Here is a 19027-nt window from a genome sequence, read left to right as displayed (position 1 = left end):
CAGACTGTGTATGTCTCCCCACTTGACTAACTTTACAATGCAGAAATCAGGCTTCCAGTCTGAGAGGCTGTGTGTGTGTGTTTGTGTGAGCATTTTTGTGCGTGTTTGTGTTGAGCGGAGAGAGAGAGAGAGGACACTCTGACTCAATCATGCGTGAAGAGGATTTTCTGTTCAATAGGAGCTGCACACTTGCATACTTGCATTCTAATGACTCCATGTGCATAATCATACCAAAAAAAGTGCACATGCATGAATGTGTGTTAACATGCACTCTCCCTCTTACACATAAACACCACTGCGCGCCACTGTTTCTGTCTTTATTGTGGAAAAACAGGGGGAAATGGGGAGAGAGAGGCGCCTAAGTTGCAGGAAATACATAGGATGAGTGTGTGGTTGCATATGTCATGTGTCCCGTTAGTGTGATGTATGATTAAAGCTTTGGGTGTAGCACCGCAGCTTTACGTGCATTTAGTTTGGATGTGCTTTACTGAACCATGCTGCAAGTTTTTTCTGAATTTGCCAGAACAAGATGAAGCATGGGCAGCATTTTTAGTGCGGCTCACAGCTTTTCTCTCTGACATCATGAAGTGTAATATTGTGATAAAACATTGATGGAGCTGCAGGAATTCTGTCTATATCACTATCAGTGTTCTGAACCAAGGGCAGGTGGATGCATGTGTATTCTGCTCCTCAAACATGTAAAACCCCTTCATGTGGGACCACCTCTCTTTATCCCCTCTCCCTCTCTTGCTCTTTCTCTGCTCACTCTTTAAAGCTGGAGTTGTTGTTCTGAGTGGTGTACATGTGCTAAGGGGGTGAATCGCTAAGTTTTCCTTTTTATCCAATAAAAATGTCTTCTTGCCAGATCGATTGTTGTTGCTAGGAGACTGAAGCATCCTTTGGCAAGGGGCTAAAGCTCTCCACGTCTGTTGTTTCCCTCCCCACCTCTCTCGCACTCTCTCACTCACTCTCTAACACACGCACGAGCGCGCACGCTGGCATACACACCCACATGCACTTCCACGGAGCTGGCGCGCAGAGCAGCGGCGCCCATCCTCTCTCTCAGTGCGACTCCTCCGAGGGATCAGGAGTAGACAAAGTCAAACTTCCAGCAGCTGAAGATTTCTGTGCAACATTTGAATGATCCAAGCCGTCAAGGTAGGTCACTCACAACACTCTCGTTTCTGTCAGGAGAATGTGTTGCAGTATTAGAGTCCGGGTTTAGGCGACACAGTGCAGTAGGGAAATTGTCAGTCTGGGACCGTTCGAGCGCGCGTCAGGCATCCTACAGTGGGGAACAATTTGCTTTGAACTTTGCACAAGATTTTCAACACCTAACTGTTCTGCATACATGTGGCTCCTGTGCCTTTCTCTCAACCGTATCCTCCCACTGATCGCGGCTTGTGATAAAGATGGTTGCTAATCTCTGCAGCAGATCTATGTTAAGGATACAGAAGGTGAAACAGAGAGTATCTGCAGTTGCGTATTTTACGCTGCGTGAAGAAGTTATTCGGGTTTAAACAGACCGCACCAGGCGAGCCCAGCAGCTTTGAGCTTGAGCTCTCTGAAAAAGATGGGCGGATAGTGCGTTTCTAGAAACAGGCATACAGGTGGATGTGGAGACCGTCTCTGCTCAGTGTTTAGCAGTGAGGTGACTTTCCCTACGCTCAACACCTTGCGCCAGGGAGAGACGCGTGGACCTGAAGGAAAGGTAAAGCAGAATGTTCTCATGGACCTGACATGAGGCATGAACAGACTTCAGACTTAGACTGTTGATGATGCTGTGACACTTTTAGATCTACTCTTTGAGCGTCGAGCTTTGAGGTGTGGTGGATGTTGAATAAAAATGTACTCATGTTTACACTCAAACTCTAAATAACGTCTTAAATTAAGAGTTTTTTGGCTGTGTTCCTGCAGAGCAGTAGGCTAAGTGTGGATTTGATTTTTGGACAAAATGTTCATTTATTTTAGATTGTTATAAAATAATTATGAAGAGATTTGTTTTTGCTTGTTTGTGCACATGAGATCATATCTAATACAAGAAAATCCTACTAAATTATAGGTGCCAATAAATAGCTTTATTTTCATGTTTTTAATATAACAATATAACTTTATTTGAAATATCTTTTTCCCAGATTATATATGATAAGGTTCCTGTTTGCCATATTTTAATATATGAATTAAAAGCATTCCAAAAATGCAATTTGAAAAATTTTTAAGACACCTTTTTGCTATTTTCCTTTATGATGTCCATAACCATGTTTTTATCCCAATATCAACATCAGATAAGAGGCTTTTTAGTGTTAGAGTTGTGAGAATTTCCAAATAACTCTTAGATTAGAGTGAGAGAGCCAGCATTCCTTCAGAGCCTTAAATAAAGTTGTACATGTTTTGTGGGAAAGTAAGAAATCGACTACAATTTATGCAGGTTATCTATCAGTGTTAGAGGCTTTGGTTTTAAAATGCTTTGACTTACATTTACATCACATTTTTGTTAATAAAAAATAAAAATAGCAGGCTTGTTGCTGCATGACATTAGATATTTATGCTTTACATACTGTACTCTATAATGTAATTTTACCGTGCAGCATGCCTGCTTTCATTTCTCACATTTCTTGCATTCACAGTATGTACACCTCTGAGTGCTGAGGTGTGCGCTTTGTGTGTTTTAGGTTAAACGCAGTGTGGGAGTGGGTTATAAACTGTAGCTGAGCGTTTAATACATGCTCAAACCCATCTGTATGGATGTGTTCATGAAATAAATGTGCATCCATTGCTACTCAGGGGTCTATTGTCTGTCAGCAAACTGATTTAGCCTTGAGTTTGTGCATTTTTGTGCCAGTAAATGTGCTTACATGAGCCTGCGTTAGTGCATTTTTTGTGTGTCTGCATGGTGTGTATATAAATGGCCTTGTAGCCTCCACAAAGAAACACTCTCTGGACTGCATACAGCACAGAGGCTCATCACAGCACAGTGCATGGAAAAGGAAGCACCTGCAACAGCGAGGTCTTCTTCTTTGATTGATAATGTGTAGGTGTTAGGCTGTGCTGTCACAGAGAATTTGAAAGCACAGGCAGTGCTTACTTAGACTGGCAGGGGTTGATGTTTTCTTTATAGTTTCTTCTGATGGATTTTATCTGTTTATCATTGTGTGGGAAAGATCACTTAAGTTTGGATCAAGTTTTTCTTCAAAAGAAATCAGGCGATCAGTTTGACATGGCATTTGAAAACATCACAAACTTAAACTGAGGCCACTGAAGGTTTAAGTTGTAAAATAACCTTCTATGTAAATGTCCCTCATTTCTGAGCACGGCAAAACACTCTGGAAATAAAACTCTGACCAAAATGTTTTCATTAGTCCATTTGAAAAAAAAGTCCTATAAAGCATGACATTCTGTCTGAATTTACTGCGGTAGCAATAGATTTAAACAGTGGAATTGTTTTATTTTAGCAACCAAAACCACACCTGCATCCTGTGTAGCATCTTTTCTTTACATTTAGTTTTAGTCTAAGGCTCTCCAAATATAAACTAACCTGTTCACATGCTAGTATGACATGAAACAGCGGAATGTAAAACTTTTTATTGGGGACATCATTGTTGTCTCGATTTACAGACAGCTAGAGCACAGGTGAAGCCTGCTTTTTAAAATTTTCACTTCTGTTCACTTGTATCAGCACAATTCATCTGACCACAGCCGTCATGTTCCATAAAAGGAAGGTTGTTTTGTTCAGGGGGTATTTGAAAGTTCATAAATTCCTTTAAAGTCATTATTTTAATTTTGATTTTCAAATGCCGTGCTTGAATTTAACCGTGTTAATCTAAAAACTCTTACAACAGTAGCATAGATCTGGATCAGCTTAACAGGAGACTGAGAACTGAACACTATTTACATCAGTTTACCATAAATCTGTAGAATCACATTTTGGACACACCAGACTGCAGCTGGGATGTTAATATATTTCTACAAACTAAAAACTGATGTGTTTTAGAAATGTGGCGCACCAGTTTACCATAAACTATGTCTTTATTTTCAGTTCTTTCTGACATGCTTTTATGAAATGTGATTTTCAGTTAGTAGTTTTGATTTGCTGTGGGTGTAGTCTATCGCTCGGGCCAGCTGCTCCACTTTAGTTGCCTTTTAAGCTGTCATACAGTATACAGATTCTTGTGACAGTACTTCTCGTTGGTGTTCTATGGTATGCGACATCCAGATGATGTCTTGAACCCCTTTGTCGTCAATGATGTCGATGGTCTGCAGTCTCTGGCGACCCATTCACAATTGCATTAGTCAGCTTAGACCAGTGGTTCCCAAAGCGGGCCGGGCCCCCCCCCCCCCCCCCCCAGGAGGGCACAGAGTCATGACGGTGGGGCACAGCAAGGCAAGGCCAAACAACACCGGCTGATGACTTCACACTGCAAAAGAGGAGCAGTTCAGCAATGTCACATCTGATTCAACAGGAGCCTTGGCCACAATCTGAATCCTCTTGCAACATCCTACCAGTGTGAGATAAGTTTTTCTTTCTGCTGTTGCCTAAACTAAGACAAAAAACAAATCAAAGCTGGACTTTGAAAATGAACTGAAAGAAGCAGCACAGCTGCACTCGAAACTCAAGGTCTGTAGCACCGACTAAGCCCACAGTGTTCACTGAAATTATTACAGGACTTGGTGTATAAATCTTAAAGATGTTCATTAAGTGTTATTTTTAGGGAAATGTTTAGCAGCATCTTTAGCAAGTCTGATTTTTAAAACTTTAACAATGTATTTGTAAAACGTTAGGGGAAAGGGGGTCCTGAAAATATTTTTACTTGCCAAAGGGGGGCCTGACAGAAACAGTTTGGGAATCACTGGCTTAGATGTTGTCATTTTGGGGACAAATCTGGTTCTGCTGGACTGCACCGGTGTAGCTTGACTTTAGGGCTTGATCCCGTGTTGTTGTTGGCATCTTTGCTAACATTAGCAACATTAGCTATCATGGCTTAAACCCATGTTGTTGTTAGCGTCTTTGCTAACATTAGCAAAGATGCGTTTTGCACGGCGGTGGTATTTCAGACTCCTTGTGCTTCGGTGCAAAGACAGTTCATCACTGCAGTATATACACGCAACTTATGTTTCATCCAGACTTCCACTATGCAGCTTTTTATATCGAAATTTGCCGAGAAGCAGACCTGGGTCTGTCTCCTCAGTCATCACTGCTGGCTGCATTTGACCCACCTTTAACCTTTTCACCCCAGGGACGTAAACATCTGCGCAGGAGGACTACGGGAGGAAACTTAGTCATATGATTAAATTGTGTTACTATTTTTTTAAGCTTTCCAGATTAATCACAAGCGTTAAGGCGTTTATATTAACAGGCCTAATGGGAACATACAAAGTGTTCAGTCAATTTCAAAATAAAACATCAGGTACAGACTGTCAGTTGTTTTTCTCAACACAACTATGACAACATTACCTCCATACAGGAAGCAAATGGGGTGCAGACAGCCTAGACAGCCTGGTGTCCTGGGTTCAGGTCCAGCCTGTGGCTCCTTTCCCCCACTCTCTCATCCCTGTTTCCAACTCTATCCACTGTCCTCCTCTCTGAATAAAGGTGTAAAAAGTCCCAAAATATCTTTAAAACAGGGTGAAAATGGACATGAAATAAACCCCACCCACACGAAGAGGCATGCTGTTTGTATGTTGTTTTCTATATTCCAATTTTAAGGCACTGGTCATGGAATCGATTCCTGGTCTCTGCACTGTTTGGTGCTTGTCTCCTCCCCACCCTCTTCTCCCCATATATCTTCAGCCCTCCTATCCAAATAAAGGCCAGAAGCCCAAAATAATAATCTTTGAAAAAAGAAAAGAAAGAAAGAAACAGACCCAGTGGGTGAGGGACTCACTGTCGGTTGGAGAAAAATGGTGACTCAGACCGAATACTGCAGATATGAACCCTGTGGAAATTGCAGGTTAGGTTGACTAAAGGTAGGGTGAGAAAACATGCCAACAGTTGATATAAAAGTCCCCTTTATCCCCTTTGGTAATCAAATGGGTGATGTAACATAGATTTCCACCATGTTTATTTGCAGAGTATTCATATTTGATAGTATGCTGAAAATTGTACTTACTTTTCATTTACTTTCATTAAAGCAAAAGTAGCTTCTATATTTTGATGTAAGGAATCCCATTCCAAATTTGGCCTGACACTGCATATGGACAGTAGCCTCTAGCATGTTTACAGACATAATAACTACTTTACACTGTCCCAAAAAATGATATAATAAATCAGTAATTTACATGCTGACATTAACTTGAAGCTGGGCTCTCTAAAGCTAGACATATTTGTGTTTCCATTAATGCCACCTATAAAAATAGTCAATGTAAATGTGCTGGTGAACTGGAATATAGAAGAAAACCTTCAAAACAATAAGTTTATCATTCATTATAAGAATTAATTACATTTCTTAATAATTACCTGTTTTTTTGGATAACGAATGTCTATGTTGTAAATATTTTGCAGAAATGTGTTAATGTTTATTAAACATAAGATACTGTTATTATGATGGAGGAAAAGCAAGACTTTAGCTTTTTGTCTTCTTTGCAGACTGATAATGAAGTACTTAACACAGTTGTGAGCTCTTTATCACATACATAATCAACATTAAAATCACTATTAAAAGTTAGGGTTGCTCCTTAGAGCAGTGATACTCAACGTGTGCTGTGAGCTGTGGCTCTTTTATGTCTTAATTTGAAATATGATTCCCCCAGAAAATCTTTATAAAGGGAATGTATGACCTCAGAAATTATCCATTGCAAGTCACATTAATCAGTTTAAATCCCCACATTAATGCAGTTGGCTGTAATTTTCAACCTTTATTTTTTGTCTGTACGTTTTGATTGCCCTTATTTGCAAATTTTTGCCTTTTTTTCAATTTTTTGCTACTTTTAATCCATTTTTACTGTTTTAAGCCCACTTTTGCCATCTCTTTTTGCCAATTTTTACTGCTTTAAGCCCACTTTTGCCACCAGTTTTTTGCCTCTTTTATCCTGCTTTTTGCTGTTTGCAATTTTTTCCCTTTTTTTGCCATTTTTTGGCACTTTTCACCCATTTATGCCACGTATTGCCATTAAATGCCACTGTTTTCAGCATTCTTGCCACTCTTTGCTGCCTTTTGACCATTTTCCCACATTTTTGCCCATTTTAGTCACTTTTACACTCATTTTTGCCATGTTTTTTCTGTTTTCTGGCCATTTTTTCCACCTGTAATTCATTTTTTGGTAACTTCTCACCCATTTTTGCCACTCACTGCCCTATTATGCCACTTTTCTCCCTGTTTTTCCACTTTTTACCCACTATTCCCATTTTATGCCTACTTTGGCCCTTTTCGCCCCTTGTTGCCACTTTTTTGCTGCTGTTTGACAATTAATTGCCACCTTGTACTTATTTTTAGAGCTACTTTAATCAGTGTTTTCCACTTTTCACCACTTACATTGTGGCTCTTGCATTTTTCAACAATCTGGCTCTTTGGTGGAGCAGGGTTGAGTAACGCTGCCTTAGACTGCCTTTAAGACAACTCAACCCAGGTACTCCCTGGGCTGCTGTCCATGGTGCTGAACTCATGTCAGACTTTTAGCACAGACATGAGGCTGTCAAAATAAATAATTACAATACATTTAAGTAAATTATTTGATTAATATGCTTAAAATTGTTTCACTAAATAATGAACTGTCTTTTTTTAAAACAGTTTTCCTGTCTTTGTTTAAGGAAATGGGAACATGGCATCAAACTTCAGCAGAATTAAGAGAAGTCTAATATGTGAATAGAACAGGTAAGCCAATTCACTTTGATTTTTTTTCCTTGTTTTTTTTTATTTCATTTGGCCTTTACTTATCAATATTCAACACATTCAAATGGCCTATTGCTACCATGAGATACAGTATGTAGCATAATGTTACAGAGTAATTCCTTGTTAGATTGTTTTGTTTTTCTCTTTGAAGTAGTATCTCTTGAAATTTAGAAAATGACAGAGGGGGATGTTTTCTTTTTGAGGTTTGCCTGCTGTTGTTGTGGAATTTAAGAAAGAGAGGGTAAGAGGTTTGCTGTTGTTAACATGATACTTTTGTGTTTATTTGTAAACAAAGCTATGTAAAATCCCCCGAAGATTAATTTGGCACATGTTGTTACGCAAAGTATTAAAGCGTCAGGATTAAGACCTTTGGAGCATTATGTTGACCCTGCAAGTAACCCAGTGAAAGCCCAGGTTTACAGTGTTAGAGTCTTGTTTATGGTAATCTACTGCTGAAGACACACTGAAGAAATCACTGCTGCTCCACATGCCTCACCTCTTATCTTCAACTGCAGGAACAACACAAAATGAGTCTTTTACACAGACATGCAAAAAGTCTGAGCGTTGCTTTGACTATTAACTAACAGTGATCTTTCCTAAATGCAGCCCATCCCCATCACATGCTCACACATGCACGCAATGACACACAAAGACACACATGCATGTATAGACTCATGGGACGAGGCAGTGAAAGGGCAGTGGGATGTACAGCTGTGATGGTGTGTCTCAGAGAAAGATCAGACTCTTTAATAAATGATGAGCTTGAGGAGGAAGCAGTGTGTGAGAGAGTGTGTGTCTGTTTTTGTGTGTCTGTCAGTGTGAAATAGAGAGTGAAAGGTGGCCCACTGGTCATGAAGTGGCTGCTGTCAACAAAGTGTTGTCATAAAAGTAACACAGTGCAGTCCACTCAACAGAAACACTCTCTGTTCCCTGCACGCTCTGTTAAAATGGAAAATGCCACATATTTTTGGATGACCACCACTATATCTGATTTGTACATCTGCTGAGATAATTTGCAATTCATAGTCCAATCAGCTGACAGCATGACAATTTTCCTTGATTAGATGTGAGTACGTAAATGTTTGGGTTATTTGGTAATGGAAAAGCTTCATCCAAAATACAAAAAAAACACGAGTGCTTGTGATTTCTGTCCTGATTGATTTTTTAAAAAAATGGTTAAAGTGTTTCATGGGCAGGTCAGAGGATGTAGGAGAGGGTAATTATTTTCATAACTGAACTCAGGATTACTTATTATTGCCACACGGGTATCACTCAAACATTCAGAAGTAAAGTCAACATCCTGATCTCATCTCAAATGCATGCTATTCCAAAAAATTCTGAAGCATTTTATTTTTTTCTCCAGAAAGCCTCTGTGTTGGCAACTTTTAGCTACATGCTCTTCCACCTCATTGTCATTTCCTGAGTGTTAGTCTGTGAGCTTTGACAGAGACAACAAGAACATACAAAACTAACTGAATTTGCCTTACCTAATTCTCAGCCATTAGAAAAATAAAGCCATAAAACTAATTGGATAAAAATTCTCCATTTCGCTTTTCTGGTCAGGGTAGATTTCTCCAATTTATCTTCATAAATGTTAAGAAGGTCTGTAAAACACTGGTTTTCAGTACAGCAGGGAACTCTGGATGGGGAGTGATGCAGGCTGCAGGGGTAGGTGAGCCACTATTCTTGATCAGAAATGTCCCAAAAAAGTAATGATCAGTTCCACTTCTGACAGCAGTGGCTCTCCAGGTTCATGGGCATAAGCTCACAGTTCACAGTCCTACTCCACCAGGTAACTCAGGATCTCCCCTGCTCACCAGTTTCACCTGAGTGTCTATCCTCTCTTCTGTGTACTCTGAGTCCGTGGTACCCAACCTTTTTTTGCCCTAGAGCTCATATGTTGTCATACCAAAAGAAATTTGTATAAACTATTTAAGTAAAGATTTGACATGATCTTAGTTAATATATGCCAATCTGAGATCTTTGGCATCCCCCCAGGTGGTCCCAGACCCCATGTTAGAAACAATGCTGTAGGTCTTAAAAGTAGTGTATCCTCTCGTATCCATAGTAAATGCATGTAATCATCACTTGAGTTGAAATTGCTCATTCTAATTTTGTTTTAGTTAAGTTTTTTGTTGTTGTCTCTGTTGAGAGCCTGCAGACCATAACAGCTGGTGAGGAGATGATAATACGCTGAGGTGGAAAAACATGTCGCATCACAGAATAACGGCAAACAGCAGCATCCACTATTTTGTCTTCCGCCTGCACCGGCCTTTTCTCGCTGCTTGCTTATGTCACAACTCCATCGTGCTCGAAAGTAGCGCCCTTCAGCGCTGATTGGTCCTGTCACTTTCTCACCTGGCCCAAACTGTTAAGACGGGAGCTTTGCAAGATGGATTTGCCAGTGAGAAACACAGAAACGGGCAAATCCATCTGCTTTGCAAGGGTAGTTAAGCTCTGCGAGATAAAATCAACTTGATGTTTCTGTGGTGCACGCAAACAATGGTAATATTTGAGTTACAACTAATTAGTTTCAATGTAGGGTTTAGTGTGGACTGTGTCATAATTTGAGACGCAAGTCACACATAGCTGGTGCAACAGGCTGCCTAATATCCTACACTATCAATATTTAAAATGTTTTCTCTTACCTTTAAAGAATAGGTATGTATTCTTTGTGATTATCAGTCGGTCGTATTGCCAGTGTGGTCATCCAAAGAAGGATTTTTTCATGGATTATAATATGGATATGTTGAGTCGCTGTTGCAGAAATCCCAAGCAAACCTGTTCACCATGTTAAAGCAATGAAATTAGGGTTATAATTCCACTGCAATGCACTGAAATGACTTAACCTGAGCAAAATGTTTGACCTACCAGAAGTAGTCCAGCAATGAGAAGGGTCTCTGGGTCGAGAGTATCGGACCAATTCAGAGAGGCCACAAATGGTCACTTGGCAGTCACACTCAAATGATGTTGTTTCCAGAGCAAATGAAGCTTTCTGGTTCACACTAAGAAGAAAAAGAAGTCATCAGTGCTCTTCACATGTGTTTTAAATAAAAGAGAATAAAAAAAGAAACAATGACATGTTTTACTCTTAAAAGTAGAATTTTAAAATAAAAAGGAATAATTTTATTACTATTTACCAAAGAAGTTGGCAGTGAAATGCAAAGCTCTCTGTCACACTGTTACTTCCAACAATTTACATGCTAACATTTTAGGCACAAAAGCCATTTCAGTGTTTCCCTCTATTGCATCAGGTATAATAACTGCTCTGGAAATACACTTCTAATGCAGAAAGTTAAACCTTCTTACACCAACCACACAGCTTAGGTAAGCTCTCTGCTGTGTGGGCATCTGCTCTACACCAGCTGTCAATGTCACTGTAAATAATCAATAGTAAATACAACAAAAAAGACAAAATGGGAGCTATAGTCATGACTTTTTTTATGTAAACCTGTGACTGTATTACCTCATAGATCAAGACTAAAAGGATTTATCATAATGAATTGTTATAACTTATTAGATTATCAGTCAACAAATCAGTGATGTGCTGCAGTGGGAACTGTTTGTTTTCCAACTATGTGGGAGAGCTGATCAAAAAAGTGAACCTCACCAGGATGACTTCAGAAACTGCACTACACATCACCAGTTACCCTGAATCAGAATTAAAATAACCACCATCATGTCAACTTGTGTTTCTGTCCTTATCATTCATATGTATTGTTTTTGTGTGGTAGAAATAGTGGTCACTACCCTCCATTACTCTTTACCTGCCTCTTTAAACGCTCTGTACACCTCATGTATCGACTACAGTGACGACAGACTGGCAGGGTGTGAACATGAATTAAGCAGTCTGCAGCAGCATCCACACCATAAGGAGGTTGACTGATGCTCTATGATGACTCCCAGGGTCGTTACATGATGGTTAAGTAGATGGATGCCATCAACAGAGGGGTAATTCTCATTCTGACAGGCCTCGCGCCCTCTACAGTGATGAAATACTGATCTGATGAATGCTCTCACACATTTCATGACCCTGCTCTCTTTTAGGCTGAAGAGCCATTTTTAATTACATCAAGTTAGATGAGATATGGACCACCAAAACTCAGGGAAACCATAAAAACAGAGGAAACTGACTTGGAAGACACAAGAAATAAATCTGGGGCTGCAACCAATCATTAAATAATCACACTATTACCCAGAGCTGAGAGTTTTGTTAGAAATTTCTCATTTCATGTCAATTATTGTAGTTAATCAAGAGTCCTCATGTTCCAAAGCATCCTGGGAGGTCTGACTGTAAAATGAACTGTGTGAAATATCATGCTGAGTGCTCTGTAGACTTTGTGTGGTGCTCAAAGGTTAAAAGCTACTTTAGTGGAGAATCCCTTTGGAGGGCCCACTGCACACAAGAGCACAGTTTAGTACCTGAAGTGAACCACTTCTCATATGGGTCAAACCAATTTTTATTCTAAAATGTACACTTCTATCTATTTGAGCATGTGGTTTGACACTACGCACCTATAAACTGAGACATTGCATTTTTTCACAAAAGGTCGATCGTTGTGCTGTAAATCTTTTCAATTTCAGCTCTCTGTAAAGCCTGAAAAATCAATTTCTATGTTTCTAACACGATACAGCCTTTGACCTTTGAACCTAATGCAGGTCACAAAGTGGACGTGCTGATCAATGCAGGAAAAGCTTGTTTCTGACTTTGTGAACAGATCATCAATAGCCATCTGAGATTACATTCCCTGTTATTGATTTGATTGGTAATTGGTGATAACAGCAGTTTAACCCAAGTAAGGTATTGTCAGATATATATGTGCATTTTATGCACATTCTACTACCTTTTGGGAATGGCAGAACCTGGACAAGTGCACTACTTGTGCCTTTTCACACTTTTAAGGATAAAAATAGTAAAAAAAAAAAAAAAACAAAAAAAAAGAAAGAAACCCAAGGCCATCTGTTGGAGGGTAGAGCTCTCTGAGGCTTGAAGTCATGGGGGGTAAAGATGTGGTTCCTCCTGAATTTTAACAATGATGAGTTTTTATTTTAAACCTGATAGCCCATTGTTACTTTTTAAAGCAACAAACACTTTTTAAAACACCAACATCATGGATAGGCCCAGTGGACAAGGAAAGTGATGTTGGTGTATACAGCCATGCTAAGACCAGGAACCTTTTTTCTGCTCATTCCAGAGCTGATTAGCACTAGCCCAGGAGGCAAATGTTAACCAGGGCCGTTGCTACTGCTACAGATCCATTGCGGTTGTAATGTGTATGACATTATTAAATGGCAGGGAAGAGCCCATTTACTAGGCCGTTTAGGGGTACAGCCATTTCTGTGGCAAGTCTATGACATTGGTGATGTCCATATCACTGACCTGGATTTACTAATGATACCATGCTCCTCACAGAGACTGTAGATGTCCTTGCCGGGGCTCATGACTAACTGAGTGAGGAGGCTGAAGCATTGAGAATGCTGCAGATGCTGCCATCAAATCTGTGTCTGTGAATGGTGAGAATGTGGAAGTTGTAGAGTAGGTCATCTACCTTGGCAGCATAATCCATCGATCTGCTGACTGCGAAGCCGAGATCAGCCGCACGCTTAGACTTGCGCATGGGGGCATTGGGTTTACTGAGCAAGACAGCATGGCCTTCCAGGTATCTGAGCATGCAGTCAAAAGTCAGTGTTTTGGTCCTTGGTCCCCCAAGTCATACCGTACTCTTGTGAGGCCTGGACATTGACTGATGGCCAGAGGTGCCAGTTGGACTCCTTTGTGACAACCTCTACGGCACATTTTTGTGTATCATTGTGTTTCTAATGCTGACGTGCTCAGGAGAGTGGGGATGGGAAGGGTCAGCTTTCTGCTGCGCTTTTACTGGCACCTGGCGTGCTTTCCTGTGCCTGATCCAGCTCGCCCCATACTGGATGCCCAGGACCTGGTGGGCATGTCCAAATGTAAGAGCGACCACATGTGTTGTGGAGGGGGGAGATTGGAGGATACCTGGTGAGATGGGGCATGGACCTGGTGCAGGCCTGGCGGATGACCAACAGGAGGCTTGAGCAGTACAGGACCAAGGTTGATGCTGCAAAGGGCCAAACTTGCACATAGTCCAATACCTGGCCTGCCTATGACAGGCTCCTGCATCCTTTAAGCCTGACTACTATGGTGTAAGCTATGTCTACTCCATAGTATACACCATAAGATTGCATAGTCCTGAACCTATGCACAGGTTTACGCATGTAGCCACACGCAAACAAACCCTGTGACTAGTCCATGCAATTGTTTGTATTGTAGTATCTCCCCTTATTTTTTCTTAAGGATAATGGCAGTTTTATCAACAGCTAGTCAATTTCTGTCAGCTCCAACTCCAACATAATAAACTCAGCTGCACTTGTCATGGTTTCCTATACACAAAAAAGCAGTAATTATTGTGGCTGGACTGGGCACATGCAAAAAAGTCACATTGCTGAGCAGTATTTGGGCGGAGTGTTGTAGAGCGACATGGGCACACCAGGGCACAAGAATGTAGTATTCTAACTGCAGAAGTGTCAGGCTTTACACTGCCAGATGCATTGGACACCATATTTACATGTAATTGTTGCATGAGGGTCATAAAAGTACAAAAACTTTGCCAACATTACACATTTCTGTACTCTGCACATTGAGTATCAATGTCAACTTGAAAGTAAGGGAGGACTGACAAATTGCAAGGAGTTAAACACAGACACTTTTAAATTAATCAGTTGATAAACTTCAGACAATGTTCAGGTCTGAGAAGTAATTTTCTGAGATAATAAAGCTTCTAATGGCTAATCTCTCTCTCATAAGGAAATGGGAAAAAAATACTCCTAAACATGCACACTCAGTGTTCTCACATCCAACGAGATTCAAGTCGATGTTGCAGCTGTGGATTTTGTGAGGTGATAAACAACCACATGGACACACACACACTCAGTAAAAAATAACAGACGCACACAGAGAGAGGACTGGATTGTGGGGCTATCTCTCCTCTCAGTGTTCTGCGGTCCATCGACCCTGCATGGCTGCTCTCAGCTGGATACGTGTCATCCACAGCAGCCCTGCCTGTTAGGGGGAGAGTGAGGGCTGTGGAGGCTGTGAGGGAGGTGGAAATAAATGGGAAAGGAGGAGAGGATGTAGGGGGGGTATGCCGTGGTGGAAACGGGATAAACACAAGAAGCAAAAGAGGAGTGAGCCGGTGCGTATGTAGCCGGCTCACTGGCTTCAGATTTGAACAGGGTCAGAGGTGAAATGGGGTTGTCTGTCAGATGTTACTGTGCATCATAGCTCCCAGAGAGAAGGGTCAGTAGTCAGCCTCCTTCTTCATCTGATCCTCTCTCCTCCTCCTCCTCTTTTGACAGTTGTTTTCTCACTCTTGTTTACTCATCCCATGTTTGTCTCCCTTCTCTCTAATAGGTGTCTATGGTGATGTTGCCATGCGCCAGCTGCCATCCTCGTCTATCCTTCATCATTTAGGTAAGGCAATAAATGCTCTTATATTTCAGTAAAAGTAACTGGAGACAAAATGTAAATATTTTGCATTTACAGGTTGAGTTTGAAACTGAAAAGCTTCTTAAAGTAACCACGGTATTAGGGAAGAGAGGAGAGAAACATACTGTATAACTCCCCAAGAGGAAAATGAAGTTTGTTCACTCTTTTATTAAACAGGCTGCATACACATTGACCAGGAATGCAGACACATGCATTAACAGGATCCCATGGACATGCACTAATGGAAAGATGTCAGTGTGAGGTTGTGCACTTCTTTTGTTTTAACTTAATAAGATCGACACAGCTTTTGGATAATTTGAATGAAAGGTTACAGTCAGAAAATGTTTTGCACCATAGCTGGGCATTTTTTAATCAGAAAGCCAAATTGTTAATCACTGCCTTTTTTTAATGTGGTTATTGGAAAACATTGAACCAAACCCTTCAAGTAAATTGGTTTCTGTTAACTTTGCTGCTTGAATTCAGAGAATTCAGAGAAAGAAAGTCTGTAAAAGATGTTAGACATTTCACCACTGTGTGGCACCAGCGCACATAATGCAGGAGCTCATCCAACAATGAACACATGCTGGATTTACTCACAGACTATTACTGTTACATGGTAAGTTGAATCACAGACAACCTGAGCAAGAGCAGCTGGTGTCATAAAAAAAATCTTTGTCTAAACCCAAATTTTGTTAATGGACATTTATATCTAGAACCACCATGCAGGCCAAATTTACCCCATAAGAAAGCCTTGATTTTCCCACTGTTTTATTTCACTCCAGCCTTAAATAGATGGTGTGATAGAAATTCCTTCTTTCTGTTGCAGCAATGCCTAATCAGAAGTCAATAGATCAACTGTGGTGGATGTGGATTTTAGGACCCAAAATGCAAACCAGACTGACAAAGTTTTAACAGATTTATTGAACACGATGAGAGAAGGGGGGGAATCCAAAGGTCCGTGATCGTGAGGGGCTCCAGGAAGAGAGTGCCCTGAGTTTGGTTCTTGACCGTGAGGGGCTCCAGAGGGTAGAATTTCTCAAATTAATCTCATGTGTGTCAATCAATGAGGGAGCCAAAGTACCACTGGCGAGAGGCAGGCAATACTCAGGCGCTGAGGCAGATCTGTGCAGCCGTCTTAAAGAGTGCTTGATTGCAGCACAGCGTCAGGTGTGATCAATCAGCCTCAGCACCAAGGGAGGGGGAAGAGAGCCTCAGGAGAAGCACAGTGCCGTTAGCGACAATCACCAAGATAACCGGAACAGGAACTACCAAAATAAAACCAGTGAAGACGAAAACCACCACATCAATCTTCAACAAGGATACAACAGGGGAAAAAAGACATGAATGAATGAAGAAGAATCTAGTGATGGGGAATCACTCAATTAGCAATCAGTCCAAAGACGATTTTCTATGTGACGGATCATCGTCCAACAGTGTTCTGGTTTGCTATCCGTGGTTAATAAGCTGTTCAATGTCAGTGGTTAATTAACAGTCCTTGGTCAGTGCTGTTGATAAAAATCAAGGCACTTGATTGATGGGTAAATTTTAACCCGTTAGCTGTTTTAGGTGTATAGAGATCCACAGCGGTTCTGGTGTTAAAAATAACACAAATCACACATCTCTGCCCTGGGTGCTTACACGCCCTTCATGCCTACATAAAGTAACACCAAGTGCATCTAGAGCACCCATGGGGTAACAACAGTGCTGCTATGCTGAAAGGTTTCTATTATTTATAGATCTTTATTAGAGATACTGTATGTAATTGACTCTTGATAAAGCCCTGCCCTCCTTGCAGAGTGTTAGATTAGAAAAATCTATGGTCAATGGACTCCTTCCTGTTTGAAACAATTGAAAATACCCGATTTAACTCACTTTTATTTATGTTTGATTAATTTGTTCTTTTATTGACTTGATCTCAGCAAAATAATAAGCACAAACACACAATAGGGTGTATTACAACAGCATAAATCTCTATGAACTTGTTAAAACTACTCTACCTACAGTTGTAGAGTCTCATCTTTGTCACAGAGTCAGCTTGAAATGGCACAGTTTATGTCTGGCTTAAGTCGTCATGACCTCTTTAGAACTTTAACTTTTCAACATCTAAAGACAACACTAGGCTGTCCCCAATTCCAATACAATGTTTGGTACATCAATATAACTAATCCCACTGATGCACACACCACATACATTCACACACCACTGACACAGCAAAGTGCCGTGAAGTATCTTGCAAAATAACACATCGCCGTGTGACTACAAGAGCTGGGTATCGAACATACAACATTTCATTTGAGAGACGACCCACTCTACCTACTGAGCCACAAAATGAAAGTAAAGTGAAGCAGAAAGCTCTGTCCATATCCTTATGTGTGTGTGTGTGTGTGTGTGTGTTAAAATGAGAGCATAAATGAGCCTGTAGCTAAACTAAGCAAGCCAAATGCTAGCAGTAAGTTGCTTTTAAATATAAAGTCATATTTTCTGCTCATCTTAAACTCAAACAAAGCAAATACACTTACCATCCAGAGATTGTTGACCTTTTTTGTAAGATCATGCTGGGTTTTACATGATTCAAATAACAGCCAAATACCCCGTTTTCATGAAGGTTATGTCACGCTGCATTATTTTTTCAAAGCTGGTCTGCCGTTGTCATCAGTGGAAGTAATGACTTTATTGTTAAATACCGTGTAACTATTTCTTAAATGTTTGAACGAGAGGGTTTTCATATTTGATTAAAATTGACCAAAAAAAAGACTAGACATCAAGCAAATGCTGCAGATAGTGGTGGGTGATACTGAAAAATTTAATATTGATCCGATACCAAGTAAATACAGGACCAATATCACCAATACCGATACTCAATACGATACTTTTTACTTATAAAAGCAGCGGTAAACATAATTATTAAATTGACATGAATAAGGCCAATAAAAACTCAAAAAAGATAATCTATCATTTATTTATCAGTCTCAATAAATAGAACTAATTCTTTTCCGAGTTATCTTTAACTATCAACTAAGTATTTGGGGTAAAACATATTTCAAAGCAGGATTTTAACTTATATATTTTTTGTAATATGGGACTTGATTTTATCTTTTTTGTTTTCCCACTGTACCTGATGTTTAGACTGTTTAAATTAGTTAATTAATCCGTGGACTATTCAATGTGTGGTTTGAGAAAATGCTGCAAAAAACATTCTAAACTTTGGAAAACGCAGTCAAATATTGGAGAAAAACTAGTAAACAGTAATAAAGAGGAACACATTTAGAAGTACACTTGCGTGCGTGCCTTGAGTGTGTATGTGCGCATTTGCTCTATCTGATTGGTCACCAAAGTCACGTGACACGGAAAATGGTGCAGCAGCGGACCTTTGGCACAACAAACAGACGAGAGCGACTGCAAACAAACAGATGGGGTGCATGGTTAGACGTTTTTTTAAAGTACTCATTTAATATCGATACTTTTAAAAAGTACTCAATACCAAATGAGTACTTTGTAAATATCGATATATTGATACTTTAAGATCGATACATCCACCACTAGCTGCAGACAAGAAGACTGTGATACATATTGATGAAATGCACTGGGCATTAAAGATCACCATAAGAAAGGGTTACAATGGCATCTAATGCACCAATAATCCTTGAACATAAGGTTTGAAATCACATACCCAGTAACACTTTATTAG

The 19027-nt window shown here is 40.2% G+C and overlaps 1 protein-coding gene across 1 annotated transcript in view; it reads left to right on the top strand.

Moving 5' to 3' along the window:
* Positions 1-1048: 1048 nt before the first annotated feature.
* The window catches only part of grm3 (glutamate receptor, metabotropic 3), a 64533-nt gene continuing 46554 nt past the window's right edge, over positions 1049-19027 (top strand). Inside the window, exons 1-3 of the mRNA XM_041796773.1 lie at positions 1049-1158; positions 7745-7808; positions 15265-15324. The gene's annotated coding sequence lies outside the window, so the exon portion shown is untranslated. The remainder of the gene's footprint in view (positions 1159-7744; positions 7809-15264; positions 15325-19027) is intronic.

The sequence above is a fragment of the Cheilinus undulatus genome, linkage group 9 (genome assembly GCF_018320785.1).
Source record: "Cheilinus undulatus linkage group 9, ASM1832078v1, whole genome shotgun sequence".
NCBI classification, from domain to species: Eukaryota; Metazoa; Chordata; class Actinopteri; order Labriformes; family Labridae; genus Cheilinus; species Cheilinus undulatus.
This window is presented reverse-complemented; position numbering and strand designations above follow the sequence as displayed.